We start from the raw sequence: 11,878 nt of genomic DNA, 5'->3' as shown, positions 1-11,878 counted from the left end.
TGCCATGAAATATTGTTCCCACATCTGGGGTGGTACCCCCAAAACCTCACTCAGGCTTCTTGATTCCATTCAGAAGAGGGCAGTTAGTTAAATTAATGACTCATCTCTAACAGAGTCTCTGCACTCACTGTCTCATAGACGTATTGTTTCTGCTGCATGCCTCTTTTACAGATACTTCCATGCGCACTGTTCTTCTGAATTAGCTTCTATAATTCCTACTCTCTCTCTTTCAAAACAGTCCGAACACGTGCCGCCACCAGCCAACATCCATTCTCTGTCCAACTTCAAACTCACAGAACCAACTTTTCATCTTCTTCATTTATTCATTCAACTGCCGTTTTCTGGAACAACCTTCCTTCATACGTATTTCCTGAAAATTACAGTCTACAGAAGTTCAAGTCCAATGTCAACAAATATCTTCTTTCGTCTTCTCAACCTCCAACCGAAGCACAGTATTAAGTACTATAGGTTCCAGCGCCTCTCGTGTTTGGGGTTTACATAAAAAAATAATAATAAAATAAAATAAATTGCGTGTGTTCTCAGGCCGATTTGCCTGTTTTGCTGGAAGCAAAATCCCAGTTTCTGGGGAACAAAACCTTGCTAACTACGGCTAAGACCGACTAACTCAGCCACGGAGTGAAAATATACCATTAAAGTTACTAGCGTCATTAACGGTTTTCGAACCAGGCCTTTTCCGCCCTCTGTGGGGAAGATGGTGACGATACCACTGTGCTACTCGCGCAGGCATTATACTAGGACTATTATTATCATTAGCATTGGCTGAGGGATATGATGCAAGAAAGCAAGCTTATACAGCATCAGAAAAAAAAAAAAAAACACGTTTCATTTTTACCATTCGGTCACTCCAAATGCTTGTCTAGTTCAGCCTCAAATTTATTTAAGCTATAAACTTCCAAGACAAAAAGTGGACGTCCGTTCCAGCAATCAACAATCCGCTGGCTAAAGGCAAACTTTCGCACAGGAGTAGAATTTTTCACAGTCTGGTCTGAGCTTGTTAACAGCAGAGACTGCTTCTACAGGAATGGAATACACTTAAATATAAAGGGTGCAAGAACATTTGCTGATACTATCGAGACAGAGTTAGGAGGTGGGAAAACTGCTAGCTTGGGGCTACACGGACCAATAGATTAACAGTACCCGCTGGCAGAGGTGAAAGTGATTCTTGCACTGCTTCTATTGAAATGCAATTGAGCAGCAGCTTGGAAAGCAATAGAGATTTCCAGGACTGCTAGGAGCCATAGTAGAACAAGTAAATACATGGGCTGTGTTAGGGAAACTAAGAGTAGAAATAGGTGCATGTATACTTGCATGTACACCATTGCTAAGAGTTTAGTTAACAAATTTCATGAGCTTGAAGTGCTAAACAAGACATCAAAGACAGTTATTCTTGGGAAATCAGATACGTGGTGTTACACAGCATTAGCAGTGCAGAGTTGGAATTTAGGGATTAAAATGTGTAGAGAAAGGATAGACAGGACGGGAAGGGAAGAGGGGTTATGTTAGTTCAGAAACACGTAAAATCTAAGGAAGTGCATCCAATGGATGTTGGTGGATAATGCAATGTTGAGTCTGTTTGGTACTATGTATATAAAGTGCTTAGCATCATAGCTGTTTGGTACATAAGACCTGGGAAAGGAAAAATGAAAGTTGGTGTGTGTTTATAGGCCTAATGAATCTGATGAGTATAATGATCAATTGTGCAGAGAAATAGAGTGGGCCGGTAAATCAGAGTCTCTTATAAAGGGGGATTTTAATTTCTCAGAGATTTACTGGAATTTGTGGGTCAGTCACTCGCACACTAGCAAGGCTTTTGTGCAGTGCCGGCCTTAGCAAATGCAGGGCCCGACTGGAGCATGCCAGCGGGACCCTTTCAAAAATTCAATATTACCCCTCAATATTACCCCTACAAAAAATTTTGGATTTAACAAATCTTATCCAAAACTCCAGTAGACTTATTCAAAACTCCAGTCCTACAAGAAACTTGGCGAAATCTATGGCAAATCCCACATTTCAACCGACTCCTATAGCAGAAGCCACTTATGCATCTATTGTAAAGGAACCTCCACATACTCCAGTATATGGTCCAGTTACTAGTCAATCTCAGAAAGCGTGTAAATATGGCAATAGATCTGTCAATCCACTCCTAGAAGATGTCATTTTCTCCAGGAGGCAGGCAGATAACATCAGAGGACAACGGAATCAATCTGCCTATAATCAGGCAGGAAGACATCGACACACCCCTGCTGTTGTGGGAACAGCTACCAACTCTTCAATCAGAGCAGTCCCAAGAACTAAAAGTTCAACCAAGAGTATTTTCGTCTCGCGACTCGAACCCCAACTGTGCGGTACAGAAGTAGAGCAGCATATCAGAACTCAACTGCAGCTAGAAGTAAACGTAATAAAAATGAATTCCAAACACGATTCGTACAGCTCTTTCTATATTCAGTGTCAACAAACGGATTTTGATCTATTACTAAAGGATCACTGCTGGCCTGAGGGAGCCATTATTCGGCCTTTCTATGGACGCCCCCCTCGTCCTCGTACTGGGGCATCAGCCAGTGACTTAGCAATTGAAACTAGTCAACGGGAATGACATATCGAGCATTTTTCAGATATTCTGGAATCTCAACTGGGAAGAACTTCTATAAACGATTCATCTATCTCTTCATCCTACCAGAATTTGAATGACTCTAACTCTTGTGAAAATACCTTTCTGCCATGTCACTTGCCAACAATTAAACCAAATAACTTATGCCTTACTACAGCAACAAAAGATGCAATTACTGTATTCTATATGAACGCACGCAGTCTTGTAAAACATAATGATGAAATCCTCGCGCAACGGACATCATGGAATCTCCATCCAGACCTGATGGTTTTTACTGAGACCTGGTTCTCCCCTGAAGTTTCAGTCCGATTTCAAGACTATGCTCTCTTTCACAGTTGCAGATGTGATTCTAAAGGGGGTGGAGTTGCTATTTACGTTCACAACCATCTGCGATGCTCTGCCTTTCCTATCACAAATCTGCCTGATCAAGCTTCTGAAATCACTTTTATCCGCATTGCTTCTCTGGTGATTGGGTGTCTATACCGACCTCCCTCAGCTTCAGTCAACAGTTTCCTTGTAACTCTTGACAATATTCTATCTCACTTCACAAGCAAATCCCTTAGTCTTCTGCTGATGGGAGACTTTAATATTAACATACTTCAAAGCTCTTCCTCTCAAGTGCAAGACCTCCTAGATATCATTTCTTCCAATGGTTTTTCTCTTCTGACTGACGGAATTATCCCGACTAGAATGGGAGAGTCCCACAATTCCCTTCTTGACTTCGCAATTGGGGAATGCTCACTAACCTATGCAGTACTGGATGCAACCATTTCTGATCATCGTCCCATCTTAATGGTAATTGAAAATGAAGAAATTGTGGAAGAGATCATGCACACTCACAGATCTGTCACTCCAGGCTCTCTCAATCAGCTCTGTTATGATCTCCAGCAGTCTTCGTGGGATGGAGTGGCTGCTACAGATGATCCTGAAATTGCGACGAACTTCTTCTTTGAGCATATCCAAATAGTTACGAAAAATGCGCGTCATACATCACGATCCCAGGGAATAAAAAGACCACTAGGCCAAGATGGAAATTATGCCCATTTATGTCAAACAAAATTTGTAACATGCTAAAGAAAAGGGACAAACTTGCAAGAATTGCTAGAGAAACAGGAAAGGAGGAGGATAAAAACAAATACACAACGTACAGAAACAAAGTCACCGACAGTATTAGGTCGGAAAAAAGGAAATATTATAGTTCCCAACTTAAAGGCGTCATTACAAGCAAGGAAAAGTGGGCAGTCTTGGACAAGCTACTACCTGGAAGAAAAACGAAACCACAGAGCTACGTTGGAGATGTAGTTGGGAACGAGGTACTCATTTCGGATGACCAGGAAAAAGCCGCAGCATTCCGTAATCACTTTATCTCAAGCGTGAATAACCTTTTTAAAGACGAAGTTGACTCTAGAGATAATGCAACGAAAGAATCTGTCAAGCACTCAATGAGGAGCTCTTTTTTTCCTCGCTCCGCTCTCAGATCAAGAGATTTTAGAAGCAGGACATCAATTAAAAGAAAAGGGAGCCTCTGGCTTTGATGAAATATCTCCTGCTCTGCTGAAAAAGGTCCTTAACTCAATTCTAACACCACTGAAGTATATTTACAATCTTTCCGTTCAATCTGGTAAATTCCCGTCTCAATTCAAAAAAGCAGTCATTGTTCCTGTTCCTAAGGGGAAAAATTGTAACTCTATCAACAATTTTCGTCCAATAGCTCTACTCTCAGTTTTTGCAAAATTATTCGAAAAAATTCTTCACAGCAGACTCATGGGCTTCCTGGAAGTCAATCAGCTTATCCATCAACAACAGTACGCTTATCGTTCAAAAAGATCCACTGACCTGGCAATTGTTGACTTCTGCTCCAGGATCACGGACTGTCTTGAAAAGGGTCACTATGCAATAGCACTGTTTCTAGACCTATCAAAACCTTTTGACTGCATAAATCATAATATCCTACTCAACAAGCTCAACAATCTTGGCTTGAGAGGAAAAATTAACCTTCTCCTTGAAGACTACCTTAGTGATAGGCCATTTGTCGTTAAAACAAACCAGTCTTTCTCAGACATTTCTTATTTCTCTAGGGGAGTACCTCAAGGCTCACTTCTCGGACCGATCCTATTTGTTCTTTACATTAATGAGTTTCTCTCTCATCTTCCATCTTCCCACCTAGTAGCGTATGCCGATGACATTTCCATTCTAATAACTGATAAATACCCTAACCAACTTCAATGCAAGATCTCTGCTCTGCTCTCTGAAATGCATAGTTGGCTTCAAAAGAATCAGCTGATACTAAACCCAGAAAAATCCAAATATATGGTGTTTAGGACGAAAAATAAACCATTGAATATTGATTTCGAAATAACATACAAAGGAAAACAACTGGAAAGGGTGAATGATACCAAGTTTCTAGGAATCTGGCTAGATGACAAGCTGAGTTGGGATAAACAAATGATCACCTTACGAAAGAAAACTTCGTCACTAGCAGGAATACTCGCCCGAGCCTCTGCCTGGGTACCTCCTTCCCTTCTCAGACTAGTATTGCTTTCCTTAATACAGCCTCACTTCACATATGGAATTATCTCATGGGGTACGACCAGTCAATATAACCTTACGAGAATCAATTCAATTGTCAATCGATGTGTTCGTTCAATTTTGGGCCTTCCCTGGAATGCATCGGTGACTTCGAGATATAAGGAAGCGAGACTCTTAAGCATCTACCAACTGATACAAAAAGCTGAGGCGGTCTTTGTCTACAATGCTTTGAAAACACCAAACTTTCCTCCTCTCTTCAGATCCTTTTTTATAACAATAGAAGAAGAAAGAATAAGATATAATTTAAGAAATGAAGCGAACCTGAAGGTTCCGCTTTTCAGAAAAGCCATAGGCCGGAAAAATATAAAATACAGAGGCGCAAAAACCTGGAATAATCTTCCTGAAAACATCAAAAATGCCATTTCACTAAAGAAGTTCAAGAAGCTCCTGACTGAACACATCACCAGGGAGGTCTGATCTAAATCACCTTCCACTCAACTCCTGAACTTTCCACAATGCATACCAGTTTGGAAACTGTGTAAACAAGTTGAAGGAATAGCTGTCATAAATTGTAACATTCTATGCAATTATTTCATAATTTTTCTTTCATACTTGTTATTGTAAAAGTACTCACAATGTAATTATAAGTATGTACTGTTGTTAACCACGCTACATGTGTGGTTGGTTTACGTAGTCTCGGTAATGGAATGTAGAAACATGTCCGATTCATGATGTATCTGTTTTTATTGTTATCTTTTTCAAAGGGAACACCCCCTAAAAAGCCTCTGGCTTATGTGTTCTCCCTCCCTTCTTGCTGTTATCTCCCAACAATTGTAACACAAAATAGGGATAAATAAATTATCAAATTATCAAATATTTTGAAATAATGAAAAAATGAAAAACCTAAACTATTAATAATTGCATATTGCATATTCTTACATAATTGCATATTCTTACAATTTGTTAACAATTGACCAGACATGTTGATAATACAAAACAAAACTAACCAGAAGGAAATTTTTCTTGCCCATTTATCGGCAAAATCTTTGAACACTTTCTCAAAATTTAAATTCCTTGCTTCGCCTCTTTCAGTGGATACGGTTGCAAGGCTGGTAAGTCTCTTTTGAAGCGTTCTCGACCTTAGATATGTTCTAATCAAATAATTTATTAAAAATTTATAATTTAAGTATTTATTATTTAATTAATTTTATTTTAGTTAACTTTAATCAGGAAATACAGACGCTACAGTCACTGGAATCGTTAAAAATATTCTTAGCGACATCAATAATTTCGAAAATTCAATGTCTCTTTCATTAGTTGCGAGAAATTTTAAAATATTTAATCGATTTTCGAAGCACGATTCTGGAAGAATTGGTATCAGTGCTTTCATTTCCTCCACTACCATATGGCCATCAATATCTGCCACCTTCACAGACTTGACGAATTCGTTACCCTCGAGGATTTTAGCATCTGAACTTGCGATTTCTAAATCTGCAACATGTTTTCTTAACTTGTCCTTTGGAATTCTTAGAAATTTACTCAAGAAACCAAAATGATAATTATGTTTTATTAACTGCTAGAAACAGGGCTCTAGAGAGTGCAAAGAATTGTCTACGGTTTTATTAAAGCAGTTTACCTTGTAAACTTCCTTAGGATTTGTTATAGGTTCATCAGGAGTCTGGTAATTGAATTGCCTCTTTCTTTTTTGTAATCTTGTGCGAAATTCTGGGGATACTTCCAATTCTGTGCAATTCTGTCGCAAGTTCTGTGGCACCAACTAGTCTGCGTGAGTAGCACAGTGGTATTGTCACTCTCCTCCCACACCGGGTGGAAAAGAACTGGGTTGAAATCTTGTCGATAATATGAAGGACTTTAATACGCTTTTTTCACTCTGTGGCTGAGTTAGTCGTATCAGGCGTAAATAGCAAGGTTTTTTTTTTTACCCCAATAACTGGGCATTTTTTATCCAGCAAAACAGGCAAATCGACCAGATAACACAAGTAATTTACAGACAGGAATACGGGTATATGTAATCAATTACGGGAAATAATAATTTTCTTTTTTTTTTGGCCGACAAATTTTTTTTAAACAATCCATCGGTCTTGCATTAATCTTTTTCCAATTCATCCTATCCTAATGTTATTGCTGAATTCTTCCGTGATTATTATTATGAATAAAAACTTTTTATCCTTTGTGGGATTTTTTAAAATTCCGAGAAGGGTACTATTACTAAATGCATGTAGTGGTTGTTTTCATCTGGGTGCTATTATTATTTTCACTGTTTTTCGAGGAACTATCTTATTTTCCTACAAGTGTTCAGAATTGCGGGTTTTCAGAGTTACAATTAAATTTTTTTTTTTTTTTTTTTCTGTTTATACTCCGAGACGACCAAACGGTCAGAGGAGTTTACAAGATAGACAGAATACAAGAAACAACACCGTATTCAGCAGTCACGGGCTTGAACCCCGGTCACTCAAGGCACGTGTACTTATGCACACGCAAACCTGACCACTAGGCTACGGCGGCCTTTTTAGGTGGTCTCTCTTAGCACTATTATTATTAGGTTCTTATTGAAGCTAATTTTCACCGTGCCGCTGGTTGACGCGATGATCGGTATGCCATATATCTTTGACTTCTTGTGTCATTTCTCAGTACTTCCTTATATTTTCCTCATGTTTTCTGGAGGTTGCTGGTGTTGGGAACATCTTTATGTCATTCGAGCAGGTAGCCATTTCTTTCTTCTCGATGAGTTTTATCTCTGGTATGTTGGTCGTGCATTATACTCTTGTCCGTTATTAGGGCACGGAACCGGTGTCGGCTGTTCGAAGAGGTCTTTTGCACCGCCCGAAGCATGTAATTGTAATAATGTCAACTTCTGTGATCAGTTGGCATTTTTGCGCTAGTTTCTTGTGTGTTGTCTTGGCCACCTGGTCGTCTCTGTGAGTGTAATCTGTTTGGGTTATCAACCTGCATCCCGCGATTTGAGGAGCTGGATTGTGTCTGGTGCCAGGTGGTATCTCCGATATGTATGATCTGTTACTCCTGGGTCTGCCACAATGTAGTTCCTGTAGTTCCTAGTTTGGTTTAACTAGTCTTGAACGGCCAGCATGAATTCTCATATCTTGGTGAATTCTCATATCTCGGTTCGTAATCGAAGTTCTAAAATCCATCTTTTCTGCGTATTGATGGAAGTCTTTTTAATAGCCCCCCCCCCCCCCCCCGGTGCCGTTTGACACTAAACACAACGTACACTGTCGTGTCTGCCATGGAGAGTCTTCTTCGTCCATCTATCTGTCTTAGTTTCTTCTGTCTGTGTGAATGTCGTCTACTTGTTGAGGGTGAGTGTTGTGATGTGTGTCGTTGTTATTATTATTTTGCTGTTATCTATTATTTCTCCGTGATTGGGGTTCAACCTCGTGACGGGTATTCTTACCAAGTACAGATTGTAGTTTTTGTTACCATTCGCATTAGTAGAGTCATATGATGCAAGAAAGCAAGCTTATAAAGCAGCCAAAAAAAAAAAAAAAACACTTCCATTTCACCCTTCCGTTCGTTCGAAATACCTGTCCAGCTGAGCTTTAATTTTATTTAGGCTTTCAATTTACACAACGAGGGATGAAAGTCTGTTCCACCAATCAACTACCCGCTGGCTAAAGGATGACATCCGCACATCTATCCTGTATCTGTCTTTCCTCAATTTGAATTTATGCCCTCTCAGGTGATTATTCTCAGTAAGAGGAAGAATCCCATCAGCATTGAGCACGCTCAAACCATTCAAGGCTTTATACACTCTATCAGATCACCTCGCAGGTGCCTAGTCTCCAGACACTGTAATTTGCAAAACTTTAGCCTTTCTTCGTAAGAGCAACCCTTTGTTCCATTCACTAATCTTGTTGCCTCTCTCTGTACTCGTTCCAACAGCTCTTGAAATGACGCCTCCAGACCTGTATATGTGGCCTGATCAATGCCTTCTACAAGGGAATAATCACTTCCTTATCCCTGCTAGAAAAATTCCTGTATATCATTGACAAGACACCATGAGCTACACTTGCACCCGTCAGCACTGCTCAGAGAACTTCATATCTGCCTGCACAATTACACTCAGGTCCTTTTCATTCTTTACCACTGTCAGTGCCAGGATTACCCGCCGCGACTGGGGGCTGAAAAGAAGAACCCTTGCAATACTTTACAAAGCAGCCATCATCCCTGCGATTGCATATGCTTCTGGTGTCTGGCACCATAAGGTCTCTACGGCGGTAAATCGTCGGCTACTCAACATCATTCACCGACCGATTTTATTAACCCTCACCAGAGCGTGCCGCACTGTATCTACCCATGCGCTGCAAGTATTCACTGGGACTCTCCCTCTTGATCTTGAAGTGATTCGCCTAGGCATGTTACAGCAGCTTAGACGCGGGAATCCAACTACCTTCCAGGATCACACCACAGACCCAACTGCAAATCGGACACACCACAGACCCAACTGCAAATTGGAGAAGAAAAGACTCCAGATCTATTTGCGATCGATATGGCAGCAGCGCTGGACGTCCTCCACAAAAGGGGAAGTCACGCGGAGGTTCCTCCCCGATCTACAACAAATATACCCACACTATCCGGTATGGCTTTGCCCTGGATTGTACAGCACGTATCTCCTAACAGGACAAGGAGCGATCGGTCACAAATTACACCTTCTCGGACTCGAAAACAACCCAATGTGTGCATGTGGCTCTGTGGAGACCTGGGGACACCAGATGTATGACTGCGAATTTTATGAAGATCTTTGTGTTGAATTAATCATCCAAGTGCGCCTTAATCCCAAAAACCGGGAACACTACTTACTGGAAGATGAAGCCTCATATATAGCGTTCACCAAGTTTGCCCAGAACCTGTATGCTAGACGCTTGACCATTCCTCTGCCTGCAAATTTCGAATAGATGTGTCAAACAAAGCGTCTCAGTGACCCCCAACCAGATGTCAGGTTTGACTGCTTGATCCTTCATGCAAGACAGAACTGGAACTCTTATGAGAAGTGAGAAAACTACAGCTCCCAGAACATTGACTACCGGACGGGACAACAGTCCCATGAATGACTCCCAACTGTGATATTTTGCACGACCTGTTCAGCCAAACCGACATTGGAGCGCCTCTACTGGACCTCAAGTTTTTCTGGATGGTGCGGACCTGACCCTGCGGTCTGGTTTGCTCCCACCCATGCACACAGGCTACATTGGCAACCTGAGCCAGCTCTCTTGTCTGGCTCACTGTCTCACCTCTTCCTGGCAGGTGGGGAAGGGACAGTAAACTGTCCCCTCCCCACCCTGTCACCCTATTTCTTCCCTCTGGTGGGGCATGGGCATGCCCACTATAAACTGGAGTTGCCTTCCCTTTCGGCTCCATATTTCTGTCTATTTGCCCCCCAGTCTTCAGCCTTCACCCCACTTTATCTGATAGCAACGTGAACACGCCCCACACAATCTAAAATCACCAATCTAAATTAATTTTGCCCAACATTTTGGACTTCTAGCGCTCCCCGCGACTCGTACGCGATTTTTTTTTTTTTTAAGGTTCTAGCCACTGAAACTTAGGAAATTACGTGGCAGGACCTGCCAGAGTGAATTATATACTAGTGAGTACCTGGTCTGCCTCCACGGGGCAAAAGTGGGACAACGTCGGGCCTCAGTAGGGGTCTGGCGGCTAAATGACCAGATGAACAACGGTACAAGGCATCAAATATATACAAAGTCCTTACAAAATCTCTGGCTTTTCCAGTCAACTGGTTCACCCACAATGTAAACTACGCAGAGATGGGGGAAACCCCTGGTGCCGCTTGACCCTAAACACACTTTACACTTCACTTTACTGTCAGTGTAGTGCCACAGAGTTCATACGTTTCTCTGGGGTTGCTGTTTCCCATATGTAGTACTTTACATTTGTCAATGTTAACTTCATTTGCCACCTCTCAGCCCATCTGCTCAACCTTTCCAGATCCTGTTGCAGCAGCATAGCGTCAGTAGTGTCCTTAGCAACAGTGCCAACTTTGTGTCGTCTGAAAACTTGGATATTAAACTTGATATACCATGATCAATATCATCAAGATCAATACTTTATAAATACAGAAAACAATAATGGATCCAACATTGAACCCTGATGGACTCCACTTATAACATTAGTCCACGATGAGCAGTGTCCATTGATTACCACATCTCTGTCTTCTTCCCCTCAACAACCCCTTTATCCATAGCAGCAATTTGCCTCCAATGCCACACTGCTCCAAATTGTGCAGCAGTCTTCCCTGTGCATCAGTGTCAAAAGCCTTTCTAAGATCCAAATACATAACATCAAAATTATTCCCTGGATCCAGTTCTTTTGTGACTGCATCATAGTATCCAATCAAATTGGTCAGGCAAGACTTCCCCTTAACAAAACCATGCTGTGTCTAAGCTATAACTGATGTCTTGTCTAGATGATCATGCAGTGCTTCTTTAACCAGGGCCTTCATTAATTTTCCTGGAACAGAAGTTCAACTCACAAGTCTGTAATTAACTTGTGTCAGCCTTTGATCCTCTTTTGCGGTCAAATTTGCAAATCGGGGTCGAATTTGCACATTTCCAGTCCTGAGTCCAAAGAAGCTCTCATAATTATGTCTAAGGGTTTGCTTTCTTCCTTTGCTGCCTCCTTTAACATAACTGGATAGAACCCCTTCACCCCAGGTGCTTTTCT

Source organism: Mastigoproctus giganteus, chromosome 6 (assembly GCF_048544385.1).
Source record: "Mastigoproctus giganteus isolate SK-2022 chromosome 6, ASM4854438v1, whole genome shotgun sequence".
Taxonomy (NCBI): domain Eukaryota; kingdom Metazoa; phylum Arthropoda; class Arachnida; order Uropygi; family Thelyphonidae; genus Mastigoproctus; species Mastigoproctus giganteus.
The sequence above is the reverse complement of the archived record's forward strand: the minus strand, read 5'-3'. Positions refer to the sequence as shown.